The sequence below is a fragment of the Aptenodytes patagonicus genome, chromosome 21 (assembly GCF_965638725.1).
Source record: "Aptenodytes patagonicus chromosome 21, bAptPat1.pri.cur, whole genome shotgun sequence".
In the NCBI taxonomy this organism is placed as follows: Eukaryota; Metazoa; Chordata; class Aves; order Sphenisciformes; family Spheniscidae; genus Aptenodytes; species Aptenodytes patagonicus.
In genome coordinates, this window is record NC_134969.1 from 8070947 (window position 1) to 8090775 (window position 19829).

The 19829-nt window shown below is 46.4% G+C and overlaps 1 protein-coding gene across 4 annotated transcripts in view; it reads right to left on the minus strand.

The window, feature by feature from the left end:
• The window catches only part of EYA3 (EYA transcriptional coactivator and phosphatase 3), a 76443-nt gene extending 57182 nt beyond the window's left edge, over positions 1 to 19261 (minus strand). For 3 of the 4 annotated variants that reach the window (XR_012996946.1, XM_076357621.1, XM_076357619.1), the window contains exon 1: positions 18797 to 18862. The gene's annotated coding sequence lies outside the window, so the exon portion shown is untranslated. Of the gene's footprint in view, positions 1 to 18796; positions 18863 to 19158 lie in introns of those variants that run through there. The other variant, XM_076357620.1, reaches the window with a different exon arrangement.
• Between the last annotated feature and the right edge of the window lie 568 nt (positions 19262 to 19829).

A 19829-nucleotide genomic window follows, 5' to 3' on the forward strand; every position in this document is an offset into this window, starting at 1 on the left:
GAGCAGCTCCGCTTTCAGCACATCCCCTGCCTTCAGGATTTTGTACATCTTGATTACATCCTCTCTCCAAATCAGTCCCACGCTTCAGCTTCTCTTTGTAAGGCATCTGCTCCATCCCCTATGATCACTGCTCCCCCTTGAGACGCAGCGACCAGAGCTGCACATAGTATACGAGATGTGGCTGCAACCACAGTTTTACTACAGAGCAGTAAAACGATGTCTCTGTCTGTTGTTTTCAACACCCTTCCTAATGACTGCTGTTTTCAACACCCTTCCTAATGACAGCCAACATCATTGGCTGCCATTTACAGAGTAATCATTTCAATGAACCGTCACCATCCTCAGGTTCTCCTCCTGGAGTCGTAACTGCCTGTTCTGAGTTCAGCAGTATGCAGATATGGTTTAGATTGCTCTTCCCTAGATGAATTACCCTTAATTTAGGGAAAGCAATCTAAACCGTATTTATGTTAATTACCTTAAGTTCTTGTAAATTCATCTATGCTGAAGCTCTTCTGCCACCTTTTTGATCACTCAGTTTGGCCTTTGGTCACCCTTCTTGATCACCCTTCTGCCTTTGGTGCAGCTTTTTATGACTCAAAAGTTCAATAATATCAGTAAACTTGGGGATTTCACTAGTCATTCATTTCTCCGGATCACTGGTAAAAATGCTGGACAAAACCAGTCTAAGCACTAACATTAAGGGTACCACGGTGCTGTCTCTTCTCCAGCCTTTGAAGTGACCACTATGCCCTGTCCTCTGCTCCCTGGGCTTGCTACTTGAGTTAGAGGGCTTTTAACTAGGTTTGTCAGGGAAGACCCACCAAGTAGAGGATAGCACACGTAAGACAAGGTGACAAAAACGCTCAGAGGAACCAGCTCTGCTACGGGATGATGGATAGACCTCTAACGATCTCGCACAGTCAGAGTAAGAAGGGTAGCCAAAAAGGGGGAATATTGTGGTAGATGTCCAATACAGATCCTCTGCCGAGAAGTGAATGAAGGCTTCTTTAAACAGCTGGAAGAAACCTAGTGATTGCAGACCACAGTTTGCAAGAGGGACTTTAACATCCCGATATCCGCTGTGAGGACAACGTGATGGGTCAAACAAAAGTCAGGTTTCTCAATGCATCAAAGATAATTTTTTTATGTGGTGATGTGACATGGTAAGAGTTCAAGATCCCAGGAGAAGTGAAGATGACAAATAACAAAATAAATAGCCAGATTACAGTTTGTTCAGGAGACTGATTTGATAGGTACGGTACTACGGGCGGGCCTGAAGGAGCAATGCAGCCCAGGAGAGATGGCTGATCCTCAAGGACAGCTTCCCCCCAAGAACAGTCCATCCCAACACGCAGGAAAATGAGCAGATGCAGAAGGAGGACAGTTTGGCTGGACAGTGAACTTTTGACTAAGCTCAAAAAGGAAGCATATGGGAGGCAAGCAAAGACCAGATACATGTGAGGAATTCACCAGAACTGATGAAGCATGCAGAGATCAGAAGCTTGGCTGGCTCAAATCTGGCAGGGGATGCAAAGGGCAACAAGAAGGGCTTCTAGGGCTCCTGTGAGCACACTGGCAGCAAAAGACCAAGAAAACCATTGGTCGGATGCTAAGCAGGGCAGGTGATCAACTGACCAAGGACACAGGAAAGGCTGATGTATTCAACATCTTCCTTGCTTCAGGCTTCACCGTCAAGGTCTGCTCTCAGGCCTGCCAAGTCCTTCTGCCTTGTGGCAGAGCTTGCAGGAAGAAAGTGCCACCTGGCAGGGCCCCGAGCAAATATCCCCCCTCCTGGGGGTTTGGTTACCTGGGCTCAGGGCCAAGATAGTACAGCTGGTGACCTTGGAGACAGCTTTTCCAGAAAGCTCTACTGGAGGCTTCAGCAAAGGTCTCCACTCCCTGCCTTGGGAGCTGCTTTTAAGCTGCAGCTCTCACCACTGGCACCCACCTGAGCTACTGTTGTGGTTTAACCCGGCAGGCAGCTAACCACCACACAGCCATTCGCTCACTCCCCTCTGGTGGGACGGGGGAGAGAATCGGGGAAAAAAAAAAGAGTAAAATTTGTCGGTTGAGATAAAGACAGTTTAATAGGACAGAAAAGGAAGGGAAAATAATGATAATGATAAAAGCATATACAAAATAAGCGATGTACAATGCAATTGCTTACCATCCGCTGACCGATGCCCAGCCAGTTCCCAAGCAGCGGTCACTGCCCCCCAGCTAACTCCCCCGTTTACATACTGAGCGTGACGTCCCATGGTATGGAATGTCCCTGTGGCCAGTTGGGGTCAGCTGTCCTGGCTGTGCCCCCTCCCAGCTTCTTGTGCACCTCCAGCCTGCTCAGTGGGTAGAGCATGGGAAGCTGAAAAGTCCTTGACTAGTGTAAGCATTACCTAGCAACAACTAAAACATCGGTGCTTTATCAACATTGTTCTCATCCTAAATCCAAAACACAGCACTGTACCAGCTACTAGGAAGGAAATTAACTCTATCCCTGCCGAAACCAGGACACCTACAGACTTGACTTCCCAGCTTGACCTCAAAGCTGCCTCACCGTGGACCTATCTGCCAAACTGGGCTCTTGCCTTAACCCAGCTACCTGCCGTCGCCCGGCTTGCCCTGCTCACCCCATGGGTCCTGAGGGACTGTACCCTTGCTGGTGAGGCCACTGCTGCTGCCTGCTTTGCTACCACACTTAGCGTCCCTTCCCTTCAGGACTAGCGTTTCCCTGCTGCTCCCAGACACTAACAATGGTACAGAAAGATGAAGTTAAGAGACAGCCTTAAGAAAACTGGGCATACACAACTCCGTAAGACGAAATAGGATGGAGAAGGAGCTGCTTTCTATCATTTTTGAAAGGTCATATCAATCCAGGACGTAACTGATGACTGCAAAAGGGCAAATGTCACCTTCAAGACAGGCAATAAGGGACATACAGGCCAGTCAGACTTGCCTCAGTGTCTCAGGGGACTGTGGATCAAATCCACATGGAGACCATTTGCACGCACATGAAGGACAAGAAAGCGATTGGGAACAAGAAGCATGGATCCACCAAAGGCAAATGGTGCCTGGCCAACCTGACTGCCCTTTCTGATCCAATGATTTGCTCTGTGGAGTAAGAGAGCTATAAATATTCTGTATTTCATTTTAGTAATGCTTCAGCATCCTTGCAGCTACACTGGGCAGGTATAAGCTATGGACAGACTACATGGTGGATGAAAAATTGTCTGGACTGGCAGGTTCAAAGGACTGTGATTACAGGTCCACAATCTAACTAGTGGCTGGTAACAAAAAGCCACCTTACAAGAGCTGATAGTGGACACAATATTAACATCTTCATAATGACCAGTGCAACAGTACAGAACACGCCTTCAAAAAAAAATCTGTGGATAAGACCAAACTGGGGGGGTGCAGTCCAAAAGTCTGAAAAGCAGAACTGCAATTCAGATGGACTGTGACGTGCTGGGGGAATGAGCTGGCAGGAACCTCGTGAAGTTCAACAAGGACAAGTGCTATGTGCTGCCCTAGGGATGGAGCAACCCCATGCAACAGGGCAGGCTGGGAACAAACTGAGAGGTCACAGTTCTGCAGGAAAGAAACTGGAGATCCTGGTGGACAAGAAGTTCAGCATGAGTCAGCTATGAGTCCTGGCAGCAATGAAGGCTTGTCTCATGCTAGGCTAAAAAGATATCATAGAAAAGACACTGCCAGACTCATCTCAAGTGCCTAGAGAAAGCGGTAATGGTCATAAATTGCAACAAGGAAAATTCCAGTTTGACGTGAGGAAAAATTTATTCACTGTGTGAGTGGTCTGCACTGGAAGAGTGACCCACAGGGGTGGTGAAATATCCACCCTTGCACATTTTCAAAACCCCAGTGGACAAGACCCTGAACAACCTACCTCCTGTGAGCAGGAGACTGAAGGATGCCACCTGAGGAGGTCCCCTGAGTCCAAATCTATGCTTTCACCAGCTTTCCATTGATAGTGAACCTCTCCTCCAAGTCTGGAGAAACTTAGCTTCTTTAATACAACTTTGTCAAATGTTTTCTGAAAATTTTATTATACCTGTTGCTTCCCTCTACCCATGCACTTGCAGAACTCCAGTGCATTAACAAGGTGGAATTTCCCTTTACAGAAGTCATGCCGACTCTTTTCCAATGGACTGTATTTTCCAGTAAGCAATGATTTTGTCCTTTATAACTCTATCTCTTATTGCTGCTGGAAGTCAGTCACCTGTATGTTGTTCCCACGATGTCCTCTAGAGCCCATCTTTAGCAGTAACAGTGACAACAAGGAATTCACTGAACTTCTCTGTTACTCCTTACCATCCACAGGTGCCCGTTCCACCACCCTTGGTCACCAGGCAGTCCCACACAATCACTACCTGGATTCCTGCTCTTGATGGATTTAGAGAATGTATTACTACTGGTTTGAGCCTGCTGTGCAAGGTGCTCTTCAACTTCCTTTTCACCCATTTAATTCTCCTTTTACATTTCACCTGCCATGCTACAGATTTTCCTGTTCTCACCTGCCATGCTTCCATTTTTTAAATGCTCATCTTTTCCCCATGATGGCTTTTTAGCTTTCCCATTGAGCCGCACAGGGATTTTTTGGGGGAGGACCAATTTGTTCGCTTTCAAATGGTGCATCTTGGCTTCTGACACAGTATTTTTTTAAACAGACTCCAAGCTCCCTGTAGGCTGCTCACTTTCTGGGCAGATCTTTTTATGGTTTGGGGGATTTTTAAACTACTTGATTCATTTTTAGGTATTTTCATTTCTTGAAATTGAATATCCATGTGCTGGATCTATCTTGTCTGCTGTCCCCTTCTACTCAGTTATATGTAACTGTACCGTGGTTGCTATAAGCCATCCCACCACTAGCTTAAAGCAGGTCCTATGCACCACGACACTCCGAAAAGCAGCTTCTCTTGTCAGTTCAAACTTGGTTGCTGTAGGAAGCAGTCATTTATTGAGTTAGAAGAATGTTCTCTCTACCTCGCCTCCTGATGAGGCACAGAACTGGTCTCTATCCAGGTAGCTGAAATCTTCCACTATAACTCTCCCAAATTTGCAGCTTCTCTGATCTCACTTAATAGCTCCTGATCACTATCACTGCCCTGATCCAGGGGTTGCCAGTATAATCCTAGTAGTACATTTAAGGTCTGGGATTTCCACCCATACAGACCCAAGTGCTTCTCTTCTCCTGTATTTGTAACGCTGTTACCCGTTATAAAAATCCTTCACGCACGGTGCCCATCTCCCACTATAAACCCTACCCCACCATTTCTGTACAGCTGGTACCCTGGCATTACCGCATCCCAGTGAAAGCCTCCTTCCACCGTATCTCAGAGACGCTTGGTACAGCACAGATAGCATAACCATGTGGTTAGCTCCCCATAATCACCATCAAAAGAACATCCCTAATCACACTTAAAATAATTGATCTGATTACAATATCTACAACTAGTTGATACTATTGTGTCACAAATCACCCAAAACAAGAATGAACCCGTTCCATTTGGAATTCAACAACGCCAAAACTTACAATTGGCATTACGGTACTATCAACAGGTATCAAATAAATGCAGACTTAGAGACGGTAAAAGATTCACTGCTTCTTGCTACAGCTCACTGGCAAAATCCTTTTCCCTCTCTGCTCTTGGCAGGTCAAGTTTCAAATAAGAATTAACATCTCACAAATGGAACCATCATCTCCTCTGGGCACAATTTTGGCAAAGAAATGTCTGATGACTTTTTTTCCAAATCTACCCTAAAGGTCCTATTTCTCCCAGTTCTCTTTTTCTTTCATGTTAGTTCAGGTCCTCTTCAGTATGAATCATAATTAACACGTGCTACCAACTCACAGGCAACCTAAGAATCTCTGAGCTGATCTTATACTATGCATTATTTTTTATAAAAGAAAAGGGACTGTTATTTTATTCACTGTGAGTGCTTCTAGCTTACCTATGCTCCAGACTGGGACAATCTGTAAAAAAGCTACATTCAAATGCACAAAAATAGCACAAAGTTTCTACAAAAGCCTCAAAAGATCTTGCAGCCAGGACAGTAAAAACCAGATTCATATTTCCTTTCTCTTCCTTGTTGTCCTTCCATCTATTCCCGTTTCCTTTTTTCTCTTTCATGCCATTATTTATTTGAATTATCTGCCAGTCTAGTCATTACATAACTTTTTATATTTAGCCCATACAAAATATTTGCAGTTCAAGAGTACTCAAACATATTAACTTCTAAAAACAATGACTCGTTCCAAGAAAACAAAAATATACTTCTAGACAACAAAATTGTGGTGACATAAGCTTTCAGTCTTTGGACATGTCCTACTTGAAACCTTTTCTTTACTATAGAGAAAGATAGTTTTTGCTCCCTCCATTCTTCCAAGTTGTCTTCTAAACGTAGAAAAGCAGAGCATTCAGTAACCCAACGTGGATTATTACTCACTATTGCAATTAGTGAGCCCCTGGGTTCATTCACAAGCAGCAACACCACAGGGTGGTCAAACGCATGTTCAACTTCTGCTACATACACGGAAAAATCATTTGAAGGCCCTGAAGGAGTAGGACGACACATACCAAAGATATGGACATAGGAAACACAGCGGGAAAGCTCTGACATTTAAATAACATCAGAAGCCTGGTTTGAGATTGTTCTTGATCCACACCGGTCTCAGTCAGGCTATTTTACCAGATTCAGCCAAATGGCAACTACACATATTACAAAGAACAACAAAACAGTCAACAGGAGTTGATCAAGAGCCATCAAGGTTTTTTGGGGTTTGTTTGTTTGTCTGTTTTTAAACTGACTGCATTTCCTGAGTTACAGCTTTTGAGAAGAAAAAAAGCAGGAGACTTCAGGGTTCATACAGCTGTGTTCACAAGAAGAGACTCAAACTTTGTGTCTGCACCTTTCCACAGTGTGTGTGTGTTTTTCTCTGGTCAATACTTAAAAAACAAACAAACAAAAAAAAAACAAAAAAAGAGAATTAATTACACTGCTTCAGGCATCACGTAAACTAGGTCCTCTAACCTTCTGGAATCTGCAAGTGTTGCTTGATTCCAGGAGGAAACAAACAAGATGATGAAAATATCTTCATTGCTATAAATACACTTTCTTCAGACCTTGTCATTGAGAATTAATCCCTAACCAGAAAACAAATAAATCCTAGCAAAAATAGTGCTGTATGTTCTGAAGTGTCTGATGATAGCAGAAAATCTAGAACACAAAACGAATGCAGACAGACGAATGACCAGGTCACTGTTTTACTAAGAGATTTGTAATTAGTTGAGTTGTGGCAAGCGATAATACTGTGCATTTTAATTTTTGCTGACACCAGTTGCAAAGTGAATCACATTATGCAAACTACTGCAGTTGTAATCAAAGACTGCTCAACCCTACACACTGTTAAGTTACAGTCAATTTTATTTGACAACTGGGATGGGCAAGGAACGCAGGAACAACTCATCTTCGCAGTTCTTGAAGCCCTGGTAGCTCTGTCACCTGTGACCGCAGGCCCATCCCCAGGTAAGTCAGGGGCCCAGGAGAGTGACTAACCAGCAGGATGACAGACGCCTTTGGGCTAAATGAGAGCCCAAGGAATTAGTATCTTCTTGCTTACCATACTGTCCTGGTTTCGGCTGGGATAGTTAATTTTCTTCCTAGTAGCTGGTACAGTGCTGTGTTTTGGATTTAGGAGGAGAACAATGTTGATAACACACCGATGTTTTAGTTGTTGCTAGGTAATGCTTACACTAGTCAAGGACTTTTCAGCTTCCCATTCTCTACCGACTGAGAAGGCTGGAGGTGCACAAGAAGCTGAGAACTGGCCAAAGGGACATTCCATACCATGGGACGTCATGCTCAGTACATAAACTGGGGGAAAGCTGGCAGGGGGGGGGACGGGACACCGCTGCTCGGGGACTGGCTGGGCATCGGTCGGCGGGTGGTGAGCAATTGCATTGTGCATCACTTGCTTTGTTATATTCTTTAATTATTATTATTGTTATTATTTTACTTTATTTCAATTATTAAACTGTTCTTATCTCAACCCATGAGTTTTCTCACTTTTACTCTTCCAATTCTCTCCCCCATCCCACGGGGGGGGGGGGAAGTGAGCGAGTGGCTGTGTGGTGCTTAGTTGCTGGCTGAGGTTAAACCACGACAGTCCTTTTTGGCGCCCAACGTGGGGCATGAAGGGTTTGAGATAACAACAGATTAACCAGAGCGCATTAAGGAATTTATATCTGTTAACAGTTGTGGGTCACAATACTGGTTCATCTGTTTTCGATATGAGTTTATCTGATCTGCACCATGCTCTTTTTTTTGCTGTACATATTAAAGATTAGTGTTGGTTTTTGCAGTTTGCTGTGCTCTGCAGTGATTAGTGGTTTTGCCTGGGAGGTTTGTTATTAAAATGCTGGCCTTGAGCTTATTCTGGTATTTGAGCTTTGTACTGAAGCCATTACTGTACTTCAGGTACTACCTCGTGCAGACAATTAGCAATTACAGTTCTTCCTCTGAGAGGTTTTTTATAGAAGAAATACAGAATGGCAGCGTCGCTACCTTCTTCTATGATGTTTTCTCTTTCATTACAATAACTTTTCAGTATCTTGAACATCCTTGGGCAGTTAAGATACTTCTATTGGTATTTCTTTGGAATATTGTTTTGGTTTTGTCTAAAATTAATAAGCAATTTAAGAGTATCATCCAGAGATCTGCCCCAAGGCTGAATAATTATGAGTGGCAGGGTGTGTGGGATAAGATGGGCAAGTACCTAGGCCAATGGGCACCCCCAGTGTTTTGGAACTTCACCCCTGAAAAAGTGCAGAATCCTGAAAAATTAGTAGAATATTTGGAAAAAGTATGCTGTTACCCTGGCAACTCCAGACAGACACAGATCACTGCAATGTGCTGAGGCCTGGCCCATGCCTACCGAGCCCTGTTCAACACTATTCAGTACCCTCAAGGGAAAAAGAAGGTCTCTGGATCTTACGACAAAATGACAGGCACTGCGGCTACTCCAACCCCTGCGACAGGCACTGCGGATACTCCAACCCCCACAACAGGTACTGCAGCTGAACCAGAGAACCAACCTGTTTCGGTATCAGTTGCCCCTATACACAAGAAGAAATGTTGGAAGCGAAAGTCAGCTCATTTAGTAAGGGATGAAGATGAACCAGGGCCATCACAAGGAGAGGAGGAAGAGGAAGAACTCATAAACAAAATGGAAACCACCTGATCCCTATCCCTGAATGAGCTGCGAGACATGCAAAAAGATTTCAGCTGTTGTCCAGGCGAGCATATTGTCACCTGGCTGCTCCGATGCTGGGATAACGGGGCCAGTAGCCTGGAATTAGAGGGTAGGGAAGCCAAGCAGCTGGGGAACCCTTTCCAGGGAAGGGGGCATTGACAAAGCAAGCGGAAAAGAGGCACAAGCCCCCAGCCTATGGAGGCGACTCCTGTCAGGCATGAAGGAAAGGTGTCCCTTCAAGGAAGATGTTATATGTCACCAAGCAGAACACCATGGAGAGGGTATCCAGTACCTGAGGGAATTAGCTGTGCCGGAGGTGATTTATGATGACCTGAACAACGAGCAGTTATCCAAAGATCCAGACGAAGTCAAGTGCACACGACCCATGTGGCGGAAGTTTGTACGGAGCGCACCATCATCATATGCCAACTCATTGGCAGTAATGACTTGGAAAGATGGAGAGGAACAAATGGTGGATGAATTGGCTGGCCAACTCCGGCAATACGAAGAAAGTCTCTCTTCCTCCCTACGGGCCTGCATCTCGGCTGTGGAGAAACTGTCCCGGAAGGTCCAGCAACTCAAAGAGGATATGTCCTACTCGCCACCTGTACGGACCAGTATCTCAGCTATTAGGAGTCAGCGTTCTTCTGCTCGAGAGAGGATATAGTGGATATACATCACGGGCCACCCTGTGGTTTTACCTACGTGACCATGGAGAGGACATGAGGAAGTGGGATGGAAAATCTACCTTGACCCTAGGGGCACGGGTACGTGAGTTGCAAGGAAAAACAATCACAAAAGGGGGTTCTTCCAGGAAAAATGCCGCTCCAGTTTCCAGTGAGCAGTTCCCCAGACAGAGCAGAAGGACTGGTTTTACTTCAATTCTTAACAAAGGGACTTTTGATTTGCATTTACAAGAAGTGAGTAACGGATACTATGACCAGGACTAGAGGGGCCCTGCCTCCAGCCAGGTGGAGGAAAGGGACAGCTGGGTTTACTGGACTGTGTGGATTCGGTGGCCTGGCACGTCAGACCCACAGGAGTAAAAGGCTCTAGTAGACACCGGTGCACAGTGTACCCTAATGCCATCAAGCTATAAAGGGGCAGAACCTGTCTGTATTTCTGGGGTGATGGGAGGATCCCAACAGCTAACTGTATTGGAGGCTGAAGTGAGCTTAACTGGGAATGAGTGGCAAAAGCACCCCACTGTGACTGGCCCAGAGGCTCCGTGCATCCTTGGCATAGACTACCTCAGGAGAGGGTATTTCAAGGACCCAAAAGGGTACCGGTGGGCTTTTGGTATAGCTGCCTTGGAGATGGAGGAAATTAAACAGCTATCCACCTTGCCTGGTCTCTCGGAGGACCCCTCTGTTGTGGGGTTGCTGAAGGTCAAATAACAACAGGTGCCAATTGCTACCACCACAGTGCACCGGCGGCAATATCGCACAAACCGAGACTCCCTGATTCCCATCCATAAGCTCATTCATTGACTGGAGAGCCAAGGAGTGATCAGCAAGACCCGCTCACCCTTTAACAGTCCCACATGGCCAGTGCGGAAGTCTAATGGAGAGTGGAGACTAACAGTAGACTATCGTGGCCTAAATGAAGTCACGCCACTGCTGAGTGCTGCTGTGCCAGACATGCTAGAACTTCAATACGAACTGGAGTCAAAGGCGGCCAAGTGGTATGCCACAGTTGATATTGCTAATGCGTTTTTCTCAATCCCTTTGGCAGCGGAGTGCAGACCACAGTCTGCTTTCACTTGGAGGGGCATCCAGTACACCTGGAACCGACTGCCCCAGGGGTGGAAACACAGCCCCACCATTTGCCATGGACTGATCCAGACTGCACTAGAACAGGGTGGAGCTCCAGAACACCTGCAATATATTGACGACATCATCATATGGGGCAACACAGCAGGAGAAGTTTTTGAGAAAGGGAAGAAAACAGTCCAAATCCTGCTGAAAACCGGATTTGCCATAAAACAAAGGTCAAGGGACCTGACAGGAGATCCAGTTTTTAGGAATAAAATGGCAAGATGTACATCATCAGATCCCAATGGATGTGATGAACAAAGTAACAGCCATGTCTCCACCAACTAGCAAAAAGGAAACACAAGCTTTCTTAGGCGTCGTGGGTTTTTGGAGAATGCATATTCCAAATTACAGTCTGATTGTAAACCCTCTCTATCAAGTGACCCGGAAGAAGAACGATTTCAAATGGGGCCCTGAGCAACGACAAGCTTTTGAACAAATTAAAGAGGAGATAGTTCATGCAGTAGCCCTGGGGCCAGTCCGGGCAGGGCAAGATGTAAAAAATATGCTCTACACTGCAGCCGGGGAGAATGGTCCTACCCAGAGCCTCTGGCAGAAAGCACCAGGGGAGACTTGAGGTCGACTCCTGGGGTTTTGGAGTCGGGGATACAGAGGATCCGAGGCCCGCTATACTCCAACTGAAAAAGAGATACTGGCAGCACATGAAGGGGTTCGAGCTGCTTTGGAAGTGATCGGCACTGAAGCACAGCTCCTCCTGGCACCCCGACTGCCGGTGCTAGGCTGGATGTTCAGAGGGAGGGTCCCCTGTACACATCATGCAACTGATGCTACATGGAGTAAGTGGGTCGCACTGATCACACAACGGGCTCGAATAGGAAACCCCAGTCGCCCAGGAATCCTGGAAGTGATCATGGATTGGCCAGAGGGCAAAGATTTTGGAATATCGCCAGAGGAGGAGGTGACGCGTGCTGAGGAGGCCCCACTGTATAATGAACTACCAGAAAATGAGAAGCAATATGCCCTGTTCACTGATGGGTCCTGTCGTCTTGTGGGAAAACATCGGAGGTGGAAAGCTGCTGTATGGAGTCCTATGCGACAAGTTGTAGAAACTGCTGAAGGAGAAGGTGAATCGAGCCAATTTGCAGAAGTAAAGGCCACCCAGCTGGCTTTAGACATTGCTGACCGAGAAAAGTGGCCAGTGCTCTATCTCTATACTGACTCATGGACGGTGGCAAATGCCCTGTGGGGGTGGTTGCAGCAATGGAAGCAGAGCAACTGGCAGCGCAGAGGCAAACCCATCTGGGCTGCCGCATTGTGGCAAGATATTGCTGCCCGGGTGGAGAACCTGGTTGTAAAAGTCCGTCACGTAGATGCTCACGTACCCAAGAGTCGGGCCACTGAAGAACATCAAAACAACCAGCAGGTGGGTCAGGCTGCTAAGATTGAGGTGGCTCAGGTGGATCTGGACTGGCAACATAAGGGTGAATTATTTGTAGCTCGGTGGGCCCATGACACCTCAGGTCACCAAGGAAGAGATGCAACATACAGATGGGCTCGTGATCGAGGGGTGGACTTGACCACGGACACTATTGCACAGGTTATCCATGAATGTGAAACATGCGCTGCAGTCAAGCAAGCCAAGCGGTTAAAGCCTTTTTGGTATGGAGGACGATGGCTGAAACATAAATATGGGGCGGCCTGGCAGATCGATTATATCACACTTCCACAAACCCGCCAAGGCAAGCGCCACGTGCTTACAATGGTGGAGGCAACCACCGGATGGCTGGAAACATATCCCGTGCCCCATGCCACCGCCCGGAACACTGGGCCTTGAAAAGCAAGGCCAGAAAGAATTGAGTCAGCCAACAGGACTCATTTTGAAAACAACCTCATAGACACCTGGGCCAAAGAGCACGTCATTGAGTGGGTGTATCACATCCCCTGTCCTGCACCAGCCTCCGGGAAAATTGAATGATACAATGGACTGTTAAAGACTACGCTGAGAGCAATGGGTGGCGGGACGTTCAAACATTGGGACACACATTTAGCAAAGGTTACCTGGTTAGTCAACACTCGGGGATCTGCCAATCGAGCAGGCCCTGCCCAGTAAAAACTTTTACATACTATAGAAGGGGATAAAGTCCCTGTAGTGCAGGTAAAAAATATGCTGGGGAAGACAGTCTGGGTTATTCCTGCCTCGGGCAAAGGCAAACCCATCCGTGGGATTGCTTTTGCTCAAGGACCTGGGTGCACTTGGTGGGTGATGCAGGAGGATGGGGAATTCCAATGTGTACCTCAAAGGGATTTGATTTTGGGTGAGAATAGCCAATAAATTAAATTCTATGATGTTAATTGCTATATAACTTTGCATATCATCACTTTTGTGGTGGCTATATGCCATATCAATGATATGACAGTAATAATCACCCAGATTAATGAAGAATGAACTTTGATGAAAACCGAGCAAAGCACAGTGATAATGGAACCAGAACTGGCTTCAGCATGCAATAATCGAACACCACAGGCCAGCTCTCCTGCCCTGAAAGGACTGTTATGACAGATGGAGCCCAAAGTCATGGACTAAATGAACTCAACGAACATTTTAGAGGGATGGCCCGTAGACTAAGGGAATGATATCTGTGTGTATATATCAAAAGACAGGAAAAGTGATGGTGATTAATGGGAACGTCTTGAAAGTGTGGGGACCTGGGCATGACGTAGATGGTATAGAATAAGGGGTGGATACTGTCCTGATTTCAGCTGGGATAGTTAATTTTCTTCCTAGTAGCTAGTACAGTGCTGTGTTTTGGATTTAGGATGAGAATAATGTTGATAACACACTGATGTTTTAGTTATTGCAAGGTAATGCTTACACTAGCCAAGGACTTTTCAGCTTCCCATTCTCTACTGACTGAGAAGGCTGGAGGTGCACAAGAAGCTGGGAGGGGGCACAGCCAGGACAGCCGACCCAAACTGGCCAAAGGGACATTCCATACCATGGGACGTCATGCTCAGTACATAAACTGGGGAAAGCTGGGGGGGGTGGGCCGCTGCTTGGGGACTGGCTGGGCATCGGTCGGCGGGTGGTGAGCAATTGCATCATGCATCACTTGCTTTGCATAGTCTATTGTTATTATTATTATTTTACTTTATTTTATTTCAATTATTAAGCTGTTCTTATCTCAACCCAAGAGTATTCTCACTTTTACCCTTCCAATTCTCTCCCCCATCCCACCAGAGGGGAGTGAGCGAGTGGCTGTGTGGTGCTCAGTTGCCAGCTGGGGTTAAACCACGACACATATGTAACAGGTAACCTTTGAGAAAGAACAGTCCACAGTATTTTCTGCTGCCTTTTAGCTCCAAAATCTGTCAACATGAAGAAATTCCCCAAAGGGCTGTCATCTTTGACTAATAGAGTCTGCCAAATACTCTCTTGAACTAGTCCGCCTTTTACTTCCCTGATTGGAAGAAGAAGCTGCGTGACATACACTGGATTCTGGTAGTAGTTCAGCGAGAACTAACACTTTCAGTAAAGACCAATTGTATGCTTTTTATAACAGCATCCACAAAAAAGGTCATTTCATTCAGAGATTAGAGAAACTTACTCAACAACTTGGTGCTGTTTTTTCTTCAGCATAAAGTTAAATTGTTTAGGTCCTGGAAAGCTACTACACAGATTAGTAATTCAGAGAATTGTCAAACTACTTTTGCCATCTTATTTTAAAATGCTGAGAGCAGTGGTATCATTGACTCATGGGGACTTTTTGGCTTTCTTCAGGTCAGGCAAGAGTGAGTATTTTGTAACTTCTTTTTTTAAGCCAGAAGAATCAATTTTTCCTCACATCCAGAAAGGTCAACATAGCAGCAGGCTTGGCATGAGAGCTAACTACTGGATAGAAAAAAAAAATTTATACAGTAGAAAAAGAATTAAACCTCGTGTGTCTTTGTAGTTCCCCAGAATACCAGCCAAGCTAATGAAGAAAAAAAGTAGTCCCTGTTATCTTTGAGTCCCTTTATCTTCTAGAAAGGCCAGCTCCCCTCCCTATACCCCAAAAGTTCTGGATGGACAGGAAATGGGGATTTAAAGTACACAGAATAATCAAGGCAACGGCTTCTGAAATTTCAAGAGCTCTTATAAAGGTATTGAACAAAACATCAGATGCATTGCAAATGGGACCAGACTTCTATGTTAAACTTCAAAGCCTTGAACTAACGGGGTTGTTTTCTGTGGCAGTATTTTCCCCAACAGGTACATGAGAACAGCTATGCCTTTACCAAAAAAGCAGCATGGGGAAATTCTGATAGAAACCAGTGATTGAGCCTACTTCAGAATACTTCCACATGGTTTTGAGAACAGCTGCCACTTTCCTTTCTGCTCTGAAGAATAATCAATCACCTATTTTTTCAAATGATCCTGGTCCTGAATATGCATTTTTCTACCCTCACCATCTTAAATCAATCACATTTAAGGAAGAATTTCTTAAGCTCTCTCAAATAGAATAGGGCAAAAAAATTGTCACAGAAAAGACATTAGTATGAGACTGATTTGTAAAATCTTCAAAATGGAATTACATATGATAGTACAATATTTATAGAAATATGAACCATCACCCAAGGTTTAAAGCTGCCATACACTTTATGATATGTTGCAGCTGGTGACTCTCAGAGAAACAGGACTGTCAGCATTCAAACACAAACAATGCAAACTTCAAGGCTCAGAAGGAAGCTCTTGGGATGTGAGAACAGCTCTGTAGACAGGTCTCAACTCAGGAGAGACTCATCTTCTGCAGAACTGAAGAAGTTCAATCACCTTTGAAATTGGACTAGCCATACCTTTAACCCCAAGAGTTTATCTAAGAGATGGAAAAAGTTCCCAATCAGCTTCATCACAATACTAAATTATTTTTCTAAATACAAAGCTTGTTTTCTAGTTATATTGCCCAGCTACGGGACTGATCCATGACAACCTGGAAGAGACAAGACAGCAGTGACTGGTGTGGCGTGGATCAGAATGACACCATACACTGAAGAGCCTGCTATGACATGCTGTGTTTTCTGCCCACAGCACTCTCCTAAACATCAGGTTTGGGTAATGCATTAGGAGGAGATCTGACCCCTTGCTGCACCACCTTCACTGAAGCTCTAGAGGCAGCTGCAAGAAGGAAGAAAGGATTTGAAGTTATGCCCTCAGGAATTGGAGTGCCTCCAGTCACAGCATCCGCATGAACTATCCTTGAATCACTGCTAGAGAGGGGCCACTGCTGAAGAGACGCTTGTTTTGCTGCCCTTTAACCAATTAAAGGAAAAACTTCCAGACAAATTAGGATGAAAGAAAGAGAATAAATTAAGGATAAGACAAAGCAAGAAAAAGCTGAAAAAGACCTTCCTCAACTTACGACTAACCAGTGTGTGCCACTAGTCATGGTTTCGGTGACAAAAACACTCAGGAGCTGCTGCAAGAGACAATGCTGTCTGTAGGGTGGGTTGTCTGTAGACACTGCTGGGTGCGAGATCATACAGAAAATACCAGTTGTTAAATCCTGACACAATTCCATTTAAGGCCTCAAAAGTTTCCTGTACATCTCCATCCTGACAGCTCCTTTTTCAGTCACAGGGTTTTGCAGACCCAGTACAAGTTTTAGCAAACATCCATTTTCTAGGAGTACCTTTCAGGGGAGAGGAAAAAAATAATAATAAAAAAAAAAAAGCACAGACTTGTGGGGAGGGAAAAACAAAAAATCCTGCTTCTGATAACTAAGAATACAGGCACTGAGTTACTCATGTCCACAATGACATATTATCTGCTTTTAGCCTTGAATCTTTATGCATAATATGACTTGCACACGGGAACACACTACTTGATAGGCTTTTCATTCAATTAAAACATTTCAGTATATTTTATCCAGTTTTATGTTTAGTCATATATAACTACCCTTTGGTACACGAAAGCTAGGCAATTGTACGTTAATCTGCTGTAGAGGTACTCCAACCCATTAACACAAAACATGGAAACCCGTTTAATAAAGTGTACTCTGCCATATTCAATTCAAAACTCATTCAAAATCTGGATATTTACAGGGCAAAGCTTTGAGAAGCTATAAATCCTTCCAAAGTCACCGATTACTCAGGAATTATTACAGCTATTGCATACATCTGTGATGGGGAAGTGACAGTTTTTCAAACAAATTTCTCACACAGCCCAACAATACACAGTTACTAAGGTGCCACAACTGCTGCTGAGGTTGCATGGAAGAGCTGAGAGGGAGGCGAAAGCTGCAGAAAAGCAGCGTGCAGTAATTCTAATGGCTTGTAAACTGCTAGACCTTAACCTCGGCTACCTTTTAGACATAGAGCAGGGAGAACGTACCTGCATATCACCGTTTGCATGGCAAAAATCGGATTGCAGAACTGCACAAGTAAGAAGTATCACACCATGAGGTGATAAGAAAAAACCCAAAACATGATAGGTACAGTCTGATAGGTCAGTAGTTTTGCAGGTTGAGGAAGCCACTATCTTCATGCATTTTTAAAAGTAGCTTATTATGAAAACAGTGACTTGAAGCATGTGAATTGCCATGATTCTCAAGAAAACCTATCTTATTCATTATCGTGAATTTAAGATAATCCGCAACAGAAAAAACTGAAGGAAACCAAACAACAGCGGCAGATAATGATAATTGTAAAAATCTTATCTTAGTCTGTATTGTTGACTTTCAGTTACCTGTTGGAAGTTACTACACTGCAGATTAAGTGCATCATAGCAGAAGCAGAGCTAGCTCCATACCAAAACAAAGTCCACCAAGACTTTTTTGTACAACACTCCATCCGAATTACTACAGCTATGTTGCATCAAGGACTAGCTCTAGTCTGGAAACAATTTAGTCACACCATGCGGTGCAGAAACCAAACTCATAAGGCATGCTGTGCTTGAGCTGGCTCCACATAAAGCTTCAGCAACTCTGCGCAGCATTCCCAGAACCAAGAACGTCCAGCAGAGCCAACCTGGGTCCAACACAGCTTGTGAAGCCCAAGCGATCACGGCCCTGCCAAGCCCGAACACATCCTCTTGGCCCTGTCTGCACAAGCTCCAGTACGAGCGACTAAACCCATCCAACAACTAAGTGCAGATATGTTTAACTGTCCCCGTGCAAAGCCAGCACAGTTTGAGCAGGGCTGCCCTGAGTTGAAGCTACCTACTGCTGCTGGCCCTGTGAACAACCCACCAAGCCCTGGGCACACCCCCAACTACCCACAGAGAGTTCTTTTCCCCCAGTACCTCGCACAAGCCACTCCTCACTACCTGAGCTAAGGGAGTCAGTTACTGTCTTTCTGCACCTTTTGGCTGTTTCCCAGCTCTTCCAAGCGCCACCAGCAGCGGCTGAGGCACCAGGGCTGCTGGGAGCACCCCGCCGTGCGCCGAGGCAGCGGTCTCCGGGGCGGCGAGCCCCGGGGTCCAGCCCAGCACCACCGCTCCTGCCCTGACCGCAGCGCCCCCCGACGCCTCCTCGGGCCTATGTTCAGGGAGGGGGCGGGAGCACGCACTTCACACGCGCGTCGTCCCCGCCGCCTCCGCCTGCGCCCCCGCGGCCGACGAGCTCGGGCCCGCTGGGCCCCGGCCCGGCCCGAGGCGGGGGAACCGCGCCGGGGGCTCCGCGGGGGGAAGCGCGCTCAGGGCGGGGGAGGCCACCCGCCGCCCTCCCCGCGGCGGCGCCGGGCGCGCAGCGCGGCCGGGCCTCCCTTAGCGGGCTCTTACCGAGAGGCGGCTCCGGAGCCGGGCCCGGGAGCGCGTCCCGCAGCGGACATGGCGGCGGCGGCCCCGCGCCTCCTCGCCCCCGCCCGCCGCAGCGCCGCCCGGAAGCAGCGCGCTCGGCGACGGAAGTGGCGCCGCCGCCGCCTCCGGGCCGGTGGCGCCTCAGCCCCGGGCGGGAGCAGCGGCGGCGCCGGGCGCGACCGCGTTGAAGCGGGTCACGGGTGCCGCCGTTGCCGGGCGCCGTGTGAGGGCGGGTGGACGGGGCTTCAGCCGCCCCGCTTGGCCGGGAGTCACCGCTGCTGCCTTGCTTTTGGGTTTGGTTCTTGTCAGGTTTCTAGGGCGGTCTCTCTGGTCTGCCATCTTACCGCTGTAGGTGTCGCAGTGCGAGTCCTTCACGGCAGTTTGTCACTTCGCCGCCGGGGTGCCCAAGCCGCGCGACGGGGCGTCTGTAGAAAATGTCCCGCGTGTGCAGGTCAGAGGGCTCGGGGGTTGTGTCTGGTTGGGTTTTGGAGAGCTCTAGCAGATTTTTTCAGAAGTTGTTTCCCCTGTGAAACTACTTCTTTCCCCTTCCTTTTTAGCAGGTCAAAACCTGCTGAGCCTTTAATTTCACCCTCTCCCAAGAGTTCACCTGGTGATTTTAAAAAAAGTAACGCAACACACAAACCAAGCTGTGTCAGCCTGGTCCCTTGAGTGTAAATACAGAGAGATGAGAACATGGGAGAAGCTAAAGGGCAAAACACTTGGGGAACACGCTTTATTTAAAAGAACTTTTGAGGGTCCATTTTATTGCAAAGTAAAGCAGAGTAATGCAACATTGTGGTAAAACCGAGAAAGTAGTTCCAGGAACAGAAGTAGAAGCTCAGACTGTTAGAAACGCATCGTTACTGACTTAATTACTGCAACATACCCTCCCAAAGTGTCCTCGGGGCTTTTTCCTCCGCTTACCCTTTTCCTCAGATGCAAGTTTACATTTGTCCTCTGAGCCCACACTGGCCTTACAGCTGTTTTCTGTGGAGTAAAGCATGTTATTTATCCG